We start from the raw sequence: 14,946 nt of genomic DNA, 5'->3' as shown, positions 1-14,946 counted from the left end.
AGCCTTCGGAGCGTTCTCTGTCCTACTTCTGACTTTACTTGTGGTGTGACCATGTTCATTATAATCTCAAAGGAGAAAAAAAACCTTGTAAAAAAAGCAAAAACAACAAAAAAATACAATCTTATTCCGAGCATTCCAGTAACTTTTTTTGTGTATGTACTTAGCTGTACTATAAGTAGTTGGTTTGTATGAGATGGTTAAAAAGGCCAAAGATAAAGGTTTCTTTTTTTCCTTTTTTTTTTTTTGTCTATGAAGTTGCTGTTTGGTTTTTTTTTTTTTTTTTTTTTTTGGCCTGTTTGATGTATGTGTGAAACAATGTTGTCCAACAATAAACCGGAATTTTATTTTGCTGAGTTGTTCTAACAAAAAAAATAAAAAAATAAAAAAAAATAAAGGGCTTAACACTGACTATGGGTCCTATTCCCTGAGTTTCTGATTCTATAGATCTGGTGTTAGACCTAAGAATTTGTATTTTAACCAGTTCCCAGGTTATGCTGATACTACTGGTCTGAGGACTATACTTTGAGAACCACTGCACTAGATTAACTAGGAAAGTTTCACTGTACTTATTTGATTCTTTATTTTTTATACCCCTGGCCCTGACTGGTAAAGCTGTTTAATTCCCATCTCTGGGTTTACTGCTCAACCCTTAATTTGTTATCAATCTTGACCTAAGAAGAAAGTAATTGTTGTTAGTCAAGGTAGCCAAGTTGACACAGGAAATTAACACAGTAATTAAAGCAATCAATTTCAGTGGACTGTCCTCAAGTTCTACTTGCTACTGGTTCCTTTGACTTTAGTCTCCTATATTATCAATGGCTGAATTACAACTATTGTCCCCAGTTTCTTGATGTCTGGCTCCTGGTCCCAAAGCCCTGCCTCCCCACCCCATTGAATAGGTCCATGGCACTTGCTTTCAGATCTCCCAGAGGTCACATGCTTGCCAATTAAACCTCCATAAGTCATGTTCTGACATCTCAAACTATGGACTCAGCTTTGAAATTTATAATGTCCTAATTCCTAACATTTCCCCTCAAATGATGCTACATATATACTCTCATTACTTCAGGTTGCCTTCTTTGCAACATTCATTTTCACTGTAGCTCTGATCTGATTGTAGATTTATGTCTCCACAGGCCAGTCCCTAGGTTGATGACTCAAACTCACCCACACCCATCCCTGTGCTTACACTGAGACATTCATACTGCCATATTTAATCTTGCCAATTTTATTTCAGGGTGCTGTGGGAGAGGCCTTAGAGTTAGATAGACATGGGCACAAATCTATAGCCTCTAAGAGCAAGGTGGCTGAGTTGTTCTGAGAAGTCAGAGAGGTTGCTTGTGTAAAGCTTCAAGCACAGAGGCTTAATGGTGTTCATTAAATGTTAATTTCCGTCGGTCTCCGCTGCTATCTCTCCTGGATTAAGCAGTTCCTTTTGGTGAACACTTCAGTCAAGAAAGCTAATACATTCCCCTGGAAAAACTTTTCCTTCAAATATCTATAGTATCTGTTGTATTGGACAGTTTTTCCACTTCAAAAACCTTTTTAAAAAAATCAAGACAAGCAAAAGTAAAACTTAATGAAATATTAATAGCATATGTGTTGAGAATTGGTAGAAGAGAAGTAAGGTGTTTTGTTATTGACAATATATGCCAGATTTTCATTACTGCTTTGGACGATGAGAAGCATGCCTGTATCCTTCCTATACAGTATCTAGAACAAAACTGAAACGTGATGGTGTCTCAGATTTCTTTGAGAATCTATTGAATGTAATCGACCTTTTCTACAGAAAAATGCACATATTCACCATTACATTTCCTGTGTTTCCCTCCTCTTAGGTTATAAACTCTTGATCTCGAGCATAGGAGCATATACTAACCCAGTAGTGAATGCCTTGGGAGTAAAATGTAATGGAAAGGACAAATCATATGGTGTCAGAAGACCTTTAATTTACTCTTCTCATTCTGGTACTTAATAGCTATCCAAGCTTGGGCTTATCATATAACCTTTTCAATTATTACTCCTCATCTGTAATTTGGTGGCTAAGCATCCTCACCTACCTCTCAGGGTAACTGTTAGGATCAAATGAGAAAATGTGCAGGAGAAAAGAGTACTATTAATTGTAAATGACTTTACAGATATTATTTATTAATATTCCCTGGAAATCTGCTGAATTTGCAAGCACAGGAGCAAGCTTGAAAAACCCAAATTGTTAAACACATGGAATATCTCATACCAAAGAATTCATTTAATCTATATAGAACCATAATAATACAATTCATAATTTTTCTAGCCCTATACACTTTAATGTTTGAATATAAAAATAATCATAACTGAAGCACTTATGTCTCTTTTTATAGGAAACCTAGAGAATGTTCAAGTCCAGATCTCTCTCTGGGATTGACGAATTTACATACTTTGAGTGGATATCAAATCCAGGGGGATAAAAAAACTGAACAGTCCCTTATTTCTCTCCAACCTCCAGGAAACATATTTCTTGCTATGAAAAAATCTAGCTGAGATTGAAAAAGTCATGCTGATTTAATTTTCTTTCAAGGGACATGGGGGGAAGACAAAGCCTTCTCTGTGGAAATAAGAGTCATTCTATTTCAGCCTACATCTACTAACATATGTATTAGATGCTCTTCTTTTAAAAATTCCAAGATTATTAAATAAATTATTAAAAACACTAAAACAGGTTATGAATTTGATTATATATTTTAACCACAGTATGACACATCTAAAATGACAGGTCCTCACGCCAGCAAAGTAAGTTTATTTCCTTGTCCTATTCCTCTTCTAGACTCGAGGCTAAGAAATATCATGAGGACCAACTTTGCCCTCATAATAAGACAATAATATTATCCATAGCTCTTTGACTAATAATAATCCTAACTTTATATCTTGAAATAATATTAGATTTAAAGAAGAGTTGTAAAGATAATACAGAGAGTTCCCATATACCATTTACTCAACTTCCCCTAATATTAAATTCTTCTACAACCACAGTACATTTAATAAAAGTGAGAAATTAATATTGGCATAATATTATCAATAAACAACAAACTTCAGATTTCCCTAATTTGACCATTAATGTCCTTTTTATGGTCCAGGATCTAATCTAGGATACCACCTTACAATTAATAGTCATGTCTCCATAGGTTCCTCCAATCTCACCATTCTTCAGTCTTTCCCTGTCTTTCATGACCCTGAAGTTTGGGGGAGTACTGGTCAGCTATTTCATAAAATATCCGTCAGTTTGGGTTTGTCTGATGTTCTTTTCATGATTTGAAAGAGGTTATGAATTGTAGACAAGAATATCACAAAAGTAACGTGCCTTCCCATCACATTAGGGGGTATATAATATCCACGTGATTTATTACTGATGATTTTATTGTGATCATTCGAATGATAATTTAATTCTAGGAATCTGTCTGTATGATAGTTAAACTTAAAAGATGGTTATCAGGCTTCACAACATTTAGAAAATAAGAAGTTCAGTCACTCAATTAATAAACACTGGGACCTGCTAAAGGCAGTGTTGCTGGACAGATGTTTTGAGTCTGTTTCTGCCACTTACTAATTGTCTGTTTGGGGGCAAATTACTTCAGTCTCAGTCTCTTCATATGTAACACTAGGAATAATATCACTTCAATTAGTTGTTATTTTATCCTTATAGTATATATAAAGCACTTAGCCTGGTATATAATAAACATTCAGTAAGTGTTACCTAATGCTGCTAATTCTGAGGATGTTGATAGTAATAATGCTAGCAGCATTTCCCAAGTTGCATGGTATTTTCATCATAGAGGGAAGTCAAACTACAGACAGAAAACACTATGCTTAATAAGGTTTTTAAACATTTTACGTATAGAACAACGCCCTATCAGAGAGAAGCTTAACTAGAAATTAAATTTTTAGTTTCTTTTTCCTTTAGCAAGAGAAGTTTGCAATTGCTTTGCCATCTGGGCAGGGGAAGAAAATAACCTTGAAGCAGATTCCCCCTTACTGTGTCAGAAATAATTTAGGTTGTTCTTAGTTATGAAAGCATACAGCAAACAGGCTCCACTGTCCTGAGAGAGGAGTACAGCAAGACTTTCTGTATTTTGAGGGGGTATAGAAAGGTGCCTCAACCCTGGGAGGAGAGGGGGACCCAGGGATTGTTAGTTGAAAGATTCTAGAAAATGTTCTCAGCCAATACTCTTGGGGCTGGCTTTCACATTGGGATGTGACTGCACATATAAACTGAAGGAACTGATTGTTAAGATCTGTAACTCTGGAGTCCAAATTTAGAGGTCCTTGAAAGAACTTGCTGCTAAGGAAGGGGATCGTACTTCCGCAAAGAATCATTGCCGCTTTGCAAGGATCTGAGCCAATAAAAGCATCATCACAGTAGAGGGCAATCATCATCTGTCAGATTGTTCAGGCACCAGGCTTCAACCCAGAAACTCCATGTAGCAGCAAAAACAATAATATTAATGAACTGGTCAGAACTATATTCACTTTAGACCTAGCATCAGAGGAGGACTGACCCCCTAGAATTATTGGACGATCAGTAATTAATTGTTGGGGAAAGGATTGCCTCAAAAGGAGAGTACTGGACTTGATGCTCTTGAGGCATATGAGGGTCAAGAAATTAATTGGAAAAATAAAAGAGGTATGACTATATTTGAAACCCATTTATGGAAAAGTTTATTAGTTATGTAAGCTTTCAATTTCTATTATGTTTGCTACCAAAGACCTCCCTATAAAGATTAACAGTTTTAAAAACTTTTAAAAGGTAAAGGGCCTTTGAGTTTATCATTAGCAACACAAAAAAAGTATGGGTATGAGGACAGGTTTGAGACTCAACATCAAGGCGTATGGGTGAATAAAAATCCCCACAAAATATAGTGGGTGGTGGCAACTATTGAGCATAGGAAAGTAGCCTCAATTCCTGCAGCTTGCAACAAAGGAAGAATGGTAAACATAGGGAGAATGTGAGTTTAGAAGAAACCCTGGACGTAGCAAATCCTTAAAGTCAGGATAGAAATAAAAAATACCTTTAGATTTGTGTGTATGTAATTCATGCAAAAATCATAAACTTTCTGGAGAACTATGCACAGAAACTCTACTATCATGGGGCATCACTATTCTCTTTCCCAATCAAGATTACTTTGTTGAAACAAATGACATCCTATCCACTCTATTTTCAAAATTATTCTTTCCATGCTCACTATTTTTACTCTAATTTTGGTCCACACTAGTTTTCACTTTACCTCTAATCTCCCCCTACTTATTTCTACCCTAGGTACCACTGCTGGAATGCAGTGCTGGTCTTTCTCCCTCTTAAAAATTGCTTAGTGAATAAAATCCAAATCATTTGTCTGACCATTAAGGCCCTCTGTGACCTGACCCCAGCATGTCTTGTCATTATTCCCCTCCTTCTGTCCCCACTCCTCTTCTGCCTTACATTCTGTGTAAACCCCTCTCTGAGATGTTAATCTTCCTGGTTCCTGTTCCGTGACATCCTTTCCCACCTTTTTCACTTCTGTATGACTTAATCCCTTCTTCAAAACCGAGCTCAAAAGGTAAACTACCTCCTCAATGAAATCTTCCCTGATCTTTCCAGCTATAAATGATATTTCCTAGTTTCTTAATTCCCTTAGAATTTTATCTTTTTATTTTATTATATGGGTCTATTTTTACCTTGTATTGTAACTATTTACTTACATTTCTTAATGACGGTCCTTTTGAGAACCAGTCATTTATTTTTATCTTCTACAAGATCTATTAAGTACACTGTACATAATTTGTTGAATAAATAAATATGATACTAAATACTGAATATATGAACTTAATTATTTATATCATTAGCATATACACAACTACAGATTTGAGGGAAGAGGAACATTTCAGAAGAAGCAAAATAAATGATATTTTAATATTATCAATAACAAAACATTAAAATATTTTTAAAATATTAGAAAATTCCAAACTGGCCTAAAAGTGGTCTAATAAAATGAAACAAGTAGAGGAGTGTGTAACATATTTTAGGGAAAGTAATATTTTGATCAACAACAACAACTCACTGGGACATGTCATATTAATGTTCTCAAAGGTCACCAGAAGCTGGGAAAAAAGTGTGTTTTTTTTTTTAATTCATTTGACTACAGCTGATATCTAATTAATGATTAGAAGACTAGGAAGGCTGATTATTCCCTGTATTGAATGGAGGCTTTAAGACAGAAAAGCAATGGAAAACACAGAACTTTCCAGACTGTGTTAGATATGATTATTTGCATTTAATCCTCAATCTCCTCAGTGCCTCCTTCTGTACAAGCCCCTGTCTGGTTGTTTATTAACATTCAAATTTTAGTCTAATTTGTTTTGCCATAAACTTAACATGATTCTTGGTGCAATGTGCTTATAATATCTTCTAAGACAAATCATTTGGCACTGTAAAAACATTTATTTAAACAAATAACCATGATAGGATAAAGTCTTTTAACCAAGAATGGCTACCTTTAAAAATTACACCTTCAAAGAAAAATATATTGAAGTGTTAAAAAAAGGGGGTGGAGTGTCATTTAAACTAGAGATTGCACGAATAATAATTGGGAAAGAGAATAAAGTTACTTTTCACTAAAATTAAAGCTGTGACACTTTGTTCTGTTTTCCTATAAAACAGTACAAGAATATGCTAATTAAAAAGATTTCTTGAGTTTGGCACACAATGTATATGAAATTACCAGATATCTCTACCTAAATGTCCCACAGTCACCTCAAGATCAACATGGTTGAAACCTAACATCATCGTCATCTCCCTCCAGCTTGCTTATCTCCCAGTATCCTTCATCTAGTTTTTGGAATATCTCTTCACTCACATCTCTCACTCTCCATTACTCCATATATACAATTAACCATCTAGTTCTGTAGATTTTTCTTCCAAACATTTCTTACATTGGTTCCCTTCTCTTCAGCATCAATGCCAATGCCCTAGATTAGGCCTGTAACTTCTTTTGTTTGAGTTGTTACAATAACCTTCTCACCAGTCCCCTTGCATGAGCTTACTCTCTGTGTCAACTAGAGTTCTAACAGAGCGGTTTTTCTAACAAGCAAATCTAATGTCACCACTTACTCAATATTCTCCAATGGATAAGCTGATTTTCATGGCATATGTAAGGTCCTTCATGGTCTGGCCTTGTTTATTCTTCATTCATTCATTCTGTTCATTTATCAAGAATTTACCAAGTGTCAATTATGTGCCAAGCCCTATTCCAGATGTTGCAGATACAACAATAGACAAATAGACATTTCCTTCTTTCCTTCAATGCTTTCTACACCAAGCTTTGTCTCTGGAAGTAATAAATCACTTGCAATCTGCTACAGATGTTTGGACTTTCAAAGCAAACTTCTACTCATCCTTCAAATCTCAATTCAAACGTAACTTCCTCTCTCAATACCTGCCTAAATCTTGTCAAGTCTGTGAATACACATATTTTGTTTGTATGTCTACCTTTCCACTAGACAATAAGTTCATCAAGGACAAGGAAATTTTTGATCTTTATATCCACATTTTACAATATAGTCAGCAAATACCATGTATTCATTAAATGAAACAATCAGTAAATACAGTGACTAAGCTTTCCTTAATTTTCAATTGTTTCTAAGGATCAAATAACTTTTTCTCTTCTTCCACAATTATAGGCTAAGTAATAAATAAGGGTTTACACAAGCATTTGTTACTCCAGAGTATTACACAAGAGATGATTTTCAGAGCCCTATTACATGAATATGAACCTTAGAATAGTTTGTCATCTTTCTATTTGACATTTATTTCAGCATCAGTTTACTTCATAAGTAATATTTTGCCCTCTGTCCTAGGACACATTCCAATATTTAAAAATGCAAAGTAGTATTTCAAAATAGTTTGTACAGCAACAACCACAGAGTTGATGAAAAAGGATATTACATCACTACCAAACTTTCTTTTTGTCTTACTGAAACAGTCTAAAATGATGCACCTTGTACACTAACTTATTATGAATATATTAAAAACATCTCACATCAGTTTATAATTGCCTACATATAAAGTCAGCCTTGACAATATTTCAAGGGCTATGTTATGAGATTCAGGCTATTACTAGGCATACTACTTACTGATATGAAATGTCATTAGATTTCTCTTAATTTATTAAGCATATATCCAAATGTAAATCAAGAAAACACTAGAATGTGTCCCAAAAGAAAAAGGAAAAGTTAACTCCTTCCCAATAAAACAGGCTGGAACACCAATGGCATGGAAGAGGGTGGTCATCTGTCAGTACATAAAGGACTTTGTGTTTGCACACAAAGACACTGCTCAACCCTCATCTGGCTCCTGCAGCCAAATTCTACCCTCACTGGGGCAACTCCCACTGAAATATCTGGGCATAAGGCAATAACAGAGAAACGGCCATTCAATGTAGGAGAGAATCATTATAGGGTAGAATTAAAACCATTTTTCTGCTTTTATTTACTTTGAAAAAAGAGAACAGGGAGGTCAAAACAAAAGAGAATTTGAGTAGGTGTTAGAAGACCAGATTTCTCATCTTGTATAGTCTTAGGAAATTCACTTGAATTTTAATATTTTTTTTTCCTAAGGTCTTCTTTTCTTCTCTTTGCCTTCTCAATCGTAACCTGTAAGGCACATCTCAGTTCCCACCTCTCTAGAAACCTTCCCCTTATTACTTCAGCTTACTCTTGTTTTTTTCCTACTCTAAACTACTCTACTTAGAAATTTAGCATTTATTTATAAACCATTTTGTATTGTCTTCTAGTAGTTTTGTGTCCTTTTGTCTTACATAGATAAAAAATTTCTTGATAACAGCAAAAGCAATATTGTTTTTATTTTAAAGTGCCTAACACAGATAGCAATATAATAGATATTATAATTCTCCATTAGAAGGCTGATGCTCTGATGTTTTCAATTTCTACTAATCTAAAAACTGGGATTAGTTCTTACCAAGAAGAGTTATTTATATAGCATGAGCTACATCACACCAGGGTCAGGGTCTTATTACTGGAGGAAAACTAAAAGAAATTCCTATAAAACAGTAGGTAGTCTGTTGCATAGCATTTGAGTTTCTTAAAATATTCACTCTTTTTGCCCAATATCTGAGGGTTTGAGAGAGGCTGTATCAGCATAGAAGATAGGAGTACTACTCTAGATCCAGATTGCAAATATTACAAGCCCAACTCTATTTTTTTTTCTTTTTTAAAACTTTTTATTTTGAAGTAACTTCAAACTTACAGGACAGTTACAAAAATAATACAAACCCCATACAGAGAACTCCAACACACACCTACACCCCCCTCCAGATACCCACATCTACCAATTTTAACATTTGACACATTTGCCATATCATTCCATCAATTTATCACTACATCTATCTACCTATCCATCTACTTGTCCATCTGTCTGTCTGTCTATGTATTTATCAACCCATTTTTTGAACACTTGAGGATGGGTTGTATACATCATACTCTTCGAACACTTATTATTGCTATGTACATTTCATAAGATTAAGGATATATCCTTATGTAACACCTTAAGTGCAGTTATCAAGTTCAAGAACTTTAACATTGATATAAACCTTACCATCTACATTCCAAATTTTTCATATGTCCCAATAATGTCCCTGTGAGCCTTTTCTCATCCATTGTTAGATCTCATCCACAATCACGTATTGCATTTAATTGTCATTGTCTCCTTGGTTGTTTTCGCTTTTTTTTTTTTTTTTAATTGTGAGAACATATATACAACATAAACTTTCCCATTTCAACCACTCCCAAGCATACCACTAAGTAGGATTAATCACATTCACAATATTGAGATACCCTCACCACCTTCTATTACTAAAACTTTCTCATCTCCTCAAACAGAAACCCTATAGCCATTAAGAATTAACTCCCCATTTCCCCTGCCTCCAGGCCCTGGCAACCTGTATTCTAATTTCTGTTTCTATGAGCTTGCATATTCTCTGGTATTTTCTTTGTCGTTACCACAGGGCTTAAATTTAACATCCTAAATCTATAACAGTCTCACTTGCTTTGGTACCAACTTCAGTAGTATACACAAATAATGTTCCTATAACCCTCTGTCCCAAATTACACAAATTACATGTTTATACATTATAAGTCCAAACCACTAATTTATCATTACATTTTATGCATTTGCCTTTTAGATCTTGTAGGAAATAAGAAGTGGAGCTGCAAACTAAAAATACAACAGTACTGGCATTTACATTTACCCATGCCTTTACCCTCACTGGAGATCTTTATTTCTTCACGCTGCTCCAATCTATTGTCTACTATCCTTTCCTTTTAACCTGCAGAACTCTCGTTGGCAACTCTTGTAAGGCTGGTCTAGTGGTGATGAACTCCCTCAGCTTTTTTTTTTTTTTTTTTATCTGAAATGTCTTAATCTCCCCCTCATTTTTCCAAGACAGTTTTGCCAGATATAGAATTCTTGGTTGGCAAGTATTTGCTTTCAGCACTTTAAATATGTCATAGCACTGCTTTCTTGTTTCCATGTTTCCAATAAGAAAATGACACAATCTTACTGATGCTCCCTTGTAAGTGACACGTTGATTCTCTCTTGCAGCTTTCAGAATTCTTTATCTTTGACATTCAACAGTTTGATTATAATATGCCACAGTGTGGGCCTATCCAGGTTTATCCTGTTTGGAGTTTATCAAGCATCTTAGATGTGTACATTCATGTTTTTCCTTAAATTGGTGAAGTTTTCAGCCATTATTTTTTAAATATTCTCTTTGACCCTTTCTGTCTTTTCCTTCTGCGACTTCCACAATGTGTATATTGGTATACTTGATGGTGTCCCAAAGGTTTCTCAGGTTCTGTTCACTTTTCTTCATTCTTTTTACTTTCTGCTCCTCAGACAGAATGATTTTAATTGTCTTATCTTCAAGTTCTCTGATTCTTTCTTCTTCCAGATCCAATTTGCTATTGAACCTTCCTAAGGAATTTTTAATTCCTGCTACTGTGGTCTTCAGCTGTGTTTGGTTCCTTTTCATAATTTCCATCTCTATTACCATTCTCTTTGTACTCATATATTGTTTTCCTGATTCCCTTTAGTTCTTTGTCTATATTTTTCTTTAGCGCTTGACCATTTTTTAAAAGTCTTTATCCATCATGTCCTAGGTCTAGTCCTCCTCACTGATGGTTTTTAATGCTTTAATCTTCTCCTTTGCCTGGGCCATTGCTTCCTGTTTCTTTGTATGTTTTGTAATTATTTGTTGAAACCTGGACATTTTCATATTTTACTGTGTTTTCACTGGAATTTAGATTCTGAGACATCTGTTCCTTAAGCTTGTATCCAACTAGTGTTATGACAGAGCTGTCCCTAAATGCTAGGAACTAACAAAAAAAAAAGAAGAAGGAGAAGGAGAAGGAGGAAGAAGGAAGAGGAAGAAGGAGGAAGGAGGAGGAGGAGGAGAAAAAGAAAACACCTTTCTCAGTCTTTGCAGACTGACCTTTGCCAAGTGTTCTCTGGGGCATGCACATGTGGCCCTAGGAATTCCCCCATTTACATGGATATGAATGTCCTCTCTTCCCTAGGAAATAGTTTCTTCGAAGTCTTAGGCATTGCATTCTATATCCTTTGCCCCAGGCAGTCACTTGCTACTCTGTCACAGCATTCTGTAGGAGAGCTCTGTGAACTGCCTTCTAAATCAGGTCATGTTCTGGGATGGTGAATTCCTCAGGCTATCACCAGACATATTGGGCCAGATATACATGCTCCCAGTATGTGCATGAGGGTTAATCTGTTCCCTCCAGAATTGAGACCAGGGATCTGCACTGGGAGCCCTGGTTGGCTCCACAAGGAGCAAGAGAGGGGTGGGGGAGGACCTAGCCAGGGTGCCACAAGATCTTACTGCTTTAAAGTGGTCTTTTTCTTGATTCAGTGCTCAGCCTGTTATTGCAATCCTTTAACTGTTTTCTGGACCTTTGAGAGAGATGTTTCTGCCAGTTCCTGCTTGTTGTTCAAAGCTTCTGTTGGGAACAAAGCCCTGAAGTGTCTCCCATCCCAACTCTTTTACTTACTAGCTGTTCTCTAATAAGTTAGGCATGTTACCTAACTTGCAATTTTTTTCATATGCAAATAATAATAATAATAATGCCTACTTCATATGTTTGCTGTAAGAATTAAATGAATTAATACATGTAAAAGGACCTAGGATAATGCCTAGCACACAATAAGTATTCAATTAATGTTAGCTATTATTATTATTCTAAAATACAGAATAACCAATTTTAAAAGGTATAAAAGATTTTTAATGAAAATAGAGAATAATAAGTTAAAGTTTTCCTTCCTGGTATAACAAACAATTTCTTCTTCTGCCTACCAACAAAAACAATTACCCCAATACCTACTTATATCCAAGTCTGGCTGACTAAAACCTCCTCGTTAGTAAGTCACCAATCATATTCCTCACTTTTTTTCTTAACAGATTCAACTCCTAGAAAGGTATCGAGCCTAATCTATGTGCCAGCACAATGTAAACAGACACAAATACCCACACTTACAGATACACATACATGTATACATGCACATGTAATTTAATTCTCACAAAAATCCTTCATGTTAGCTATATTAATCATATTTTCCAAACGAAAACACTGAGGTTCAGAGAGATCAAATATCTAAATCAAGGTCACATAATTAGGAAATAGCTAAACCAAGAATGGAACCTATGGCTACTAATTTCAGATTCCACTGTCTTTCTACCACACATCATACTACTTGCTCACAATTTCTTTTTTCCCTAAATCCATCTATGTATACTTTATAGCAGAGCAAAATACAGAGGTGTTTCCTCATAGTTCACCTATATATTAATGCCAAAGCACAAAGACCTATAACTTCCCATTTCTGCTACTCTAGTCTCATGTCAATCTAACTTTCTTTCTGGTAGTAAGAAATGCAGTGCTTACAGCTATGCAGCTTTAGAATTCCCATGCCTTCCTCCTAATGACTTCCTCTAAGTACCCACTTTTAAAGGTCTTTCATGATGCAATGCTTATTCTGACAAATTGCCTGACATTCCGAAATTTTTTTGAGTTTTTAGAAGTTTTAAATATTACTCTGCAGTAATCCACAGAAAATAGTTACAAACTTATCTTGAAAACTTAATATGCCTATCTTGAGGCTGAAGACAATTAAGAAATAGGGGAAAGTAAAAGAAATAAATATTGGAAGAAGAGTGGAGGAAAACTTATTAGAAGAGAGATCAAAGAACTTAGAGGCCAAAGTACTGTTAGGACCAACTACAGATACTGAAATCACACAGAATTATGACTGGTATAAAGTCAGAGAAACACCAGGAAGCCATGCATGGAGGTAAGGGGTAGTGCCCAGGAGTGGGAACAGCAATAAGGAGGTGTAACAGCATAGTCTGCTTCTGCAAGCTTCAATACGGGGCTGTTTAGGAATGATGGAAGGAGAACAATTTGGAAGTGGCAATGAGGTGCAAGGAAAATACCTATTTCAACTGCAGGCCCAGAGGGGTATGAGAGAGAAAACAGCCCTTACTTGTAAGAACTGCAGAAGCAGCAAGGTCCTTCCAGATTTCAGTTAGAAAATGGTAAAGGAATTGAGCAATCAATGCACTCTGACTTTTTGCGGGTAATATAAAATCATATGTTACCTATTTTAAAAGCCTACAAAGGAACAAAGAACCTATTTTCCAATACTTTAAGTACATTACAATTCATTACATGTCAACCCCAAAACACCAATTTTCTAAAGAGTAACTCAAACATAAGTAACAAACTCCAATGTAGGACATAAAATGCTTAAAACATCAATTCCTGATCAAAAGCAATTACTATGGTTTTTAACAGCTGCTTTATATGCACATATAGCACATCAGTTTTGCTGACATTTGGTACACTTTTCAAACTGTCTACAAATGATTCTGATATTCTACCAATTATATTTGGAGTATAAAACAAGAATTCACGCATATTATTTTGTTTAAAATGTTGTATGTGGTTTCATTGAGTTTCTTGGACGTAAATACAATTTCTCTTATGTAATCATCAGCCATAACACATTGAATTAAGAGATAAATGCATTCTAGGATATTTGGGTGTTAACTACCAAGAGAGGCTTTCTACTAGGAGAAACATCAATTGAAGAGTCATTCTGTAGATTCTGCTTGCATATTACATTTGTTCAACTGGATTGAAAAAGAGCTTTACTGTATAAACTTGGGCAAGTTAACTATATTCCCTAAACATCAGAGTTCTCACATTCAATGTAGAAAATAACAGTGCTCTCCTCAAAGGAGTTTTGTTGAAGATCAAATGAAATAATACAGATAAAGCAGTTAGCACAGTGCCCTAGCATATAGTAAATGTTCAATAAATGGTTTCTATTATTATTTTTAATTAGTTTTCTAGCAATTATAGCTTACAAAAGCTTACACATGCATCATCTTGCTTGATCCTTACAACAAAACAACTCTAGGAAGGAGAGAGACAGACCATGATTATGGTGTCCACCCAGCAAATGAAAAGTAAAATTCCTAAAGTAGTAAAGTGACTTGTCCAAAGTTACATGGATACCTAGCAATGTAACTTTCAACCTAGATTAGAACCCTAAACCAAAAGTTGGCAAATTTTTTCTTAAAAGGCCAGAAAATAAGTGGCCTTTAAGCTTGGAGACCATACAGTCCCTATTTCAACTCTACCACTGTAGCACAAAAGCAGCCAAAGACAATATGTAAACAAGTAGGTATGGCTATACGCCAATAAAACTTTATTTATAAAAACAGGCAGTGGACTGGATTTAGCTCATGGGCCCTTATTTTGAAGACTCCTGCCCTAAACCTTTAGATTCCTACTTGAGTGTATATTCACTACTTTTTGTTACTACCTATTTTCAGGATAGTGTTTCTG

At 35.3% G+C, this 14,946-nt stretch overlaps 1 protein-coding gene across 1 annotated transcript in view; it reads right to left on the bottom strand.

The window, feature by feature from the left end:
• Positions 1-14,946, bottom strand: part of MEGF9 (multiple EGF like domains 9) — a 131,412-nt gene that overhangs the window by 68,396 nt on the left and 48,070 nt on the right. The window lies entirely within an intron of this gene.

Source organism: Choloepus didactylus, chromosome 10 (assembly GCF_015220235.1).
Source record: "Choloepus didactylus isolate mChoDid1 chromosome 10, mChoDid1.pri, whole genome shotgun sequence".
Taxonomy (NCBI): Eukaryota; Metazoa; Chordata; class Mammalia; order Pilosa; family Megalonychidae; genus Choloepus; species Choloepus didactylus.
This window is presented reverse-complemented; position numbering and strand designations above follow the sequence as displayed.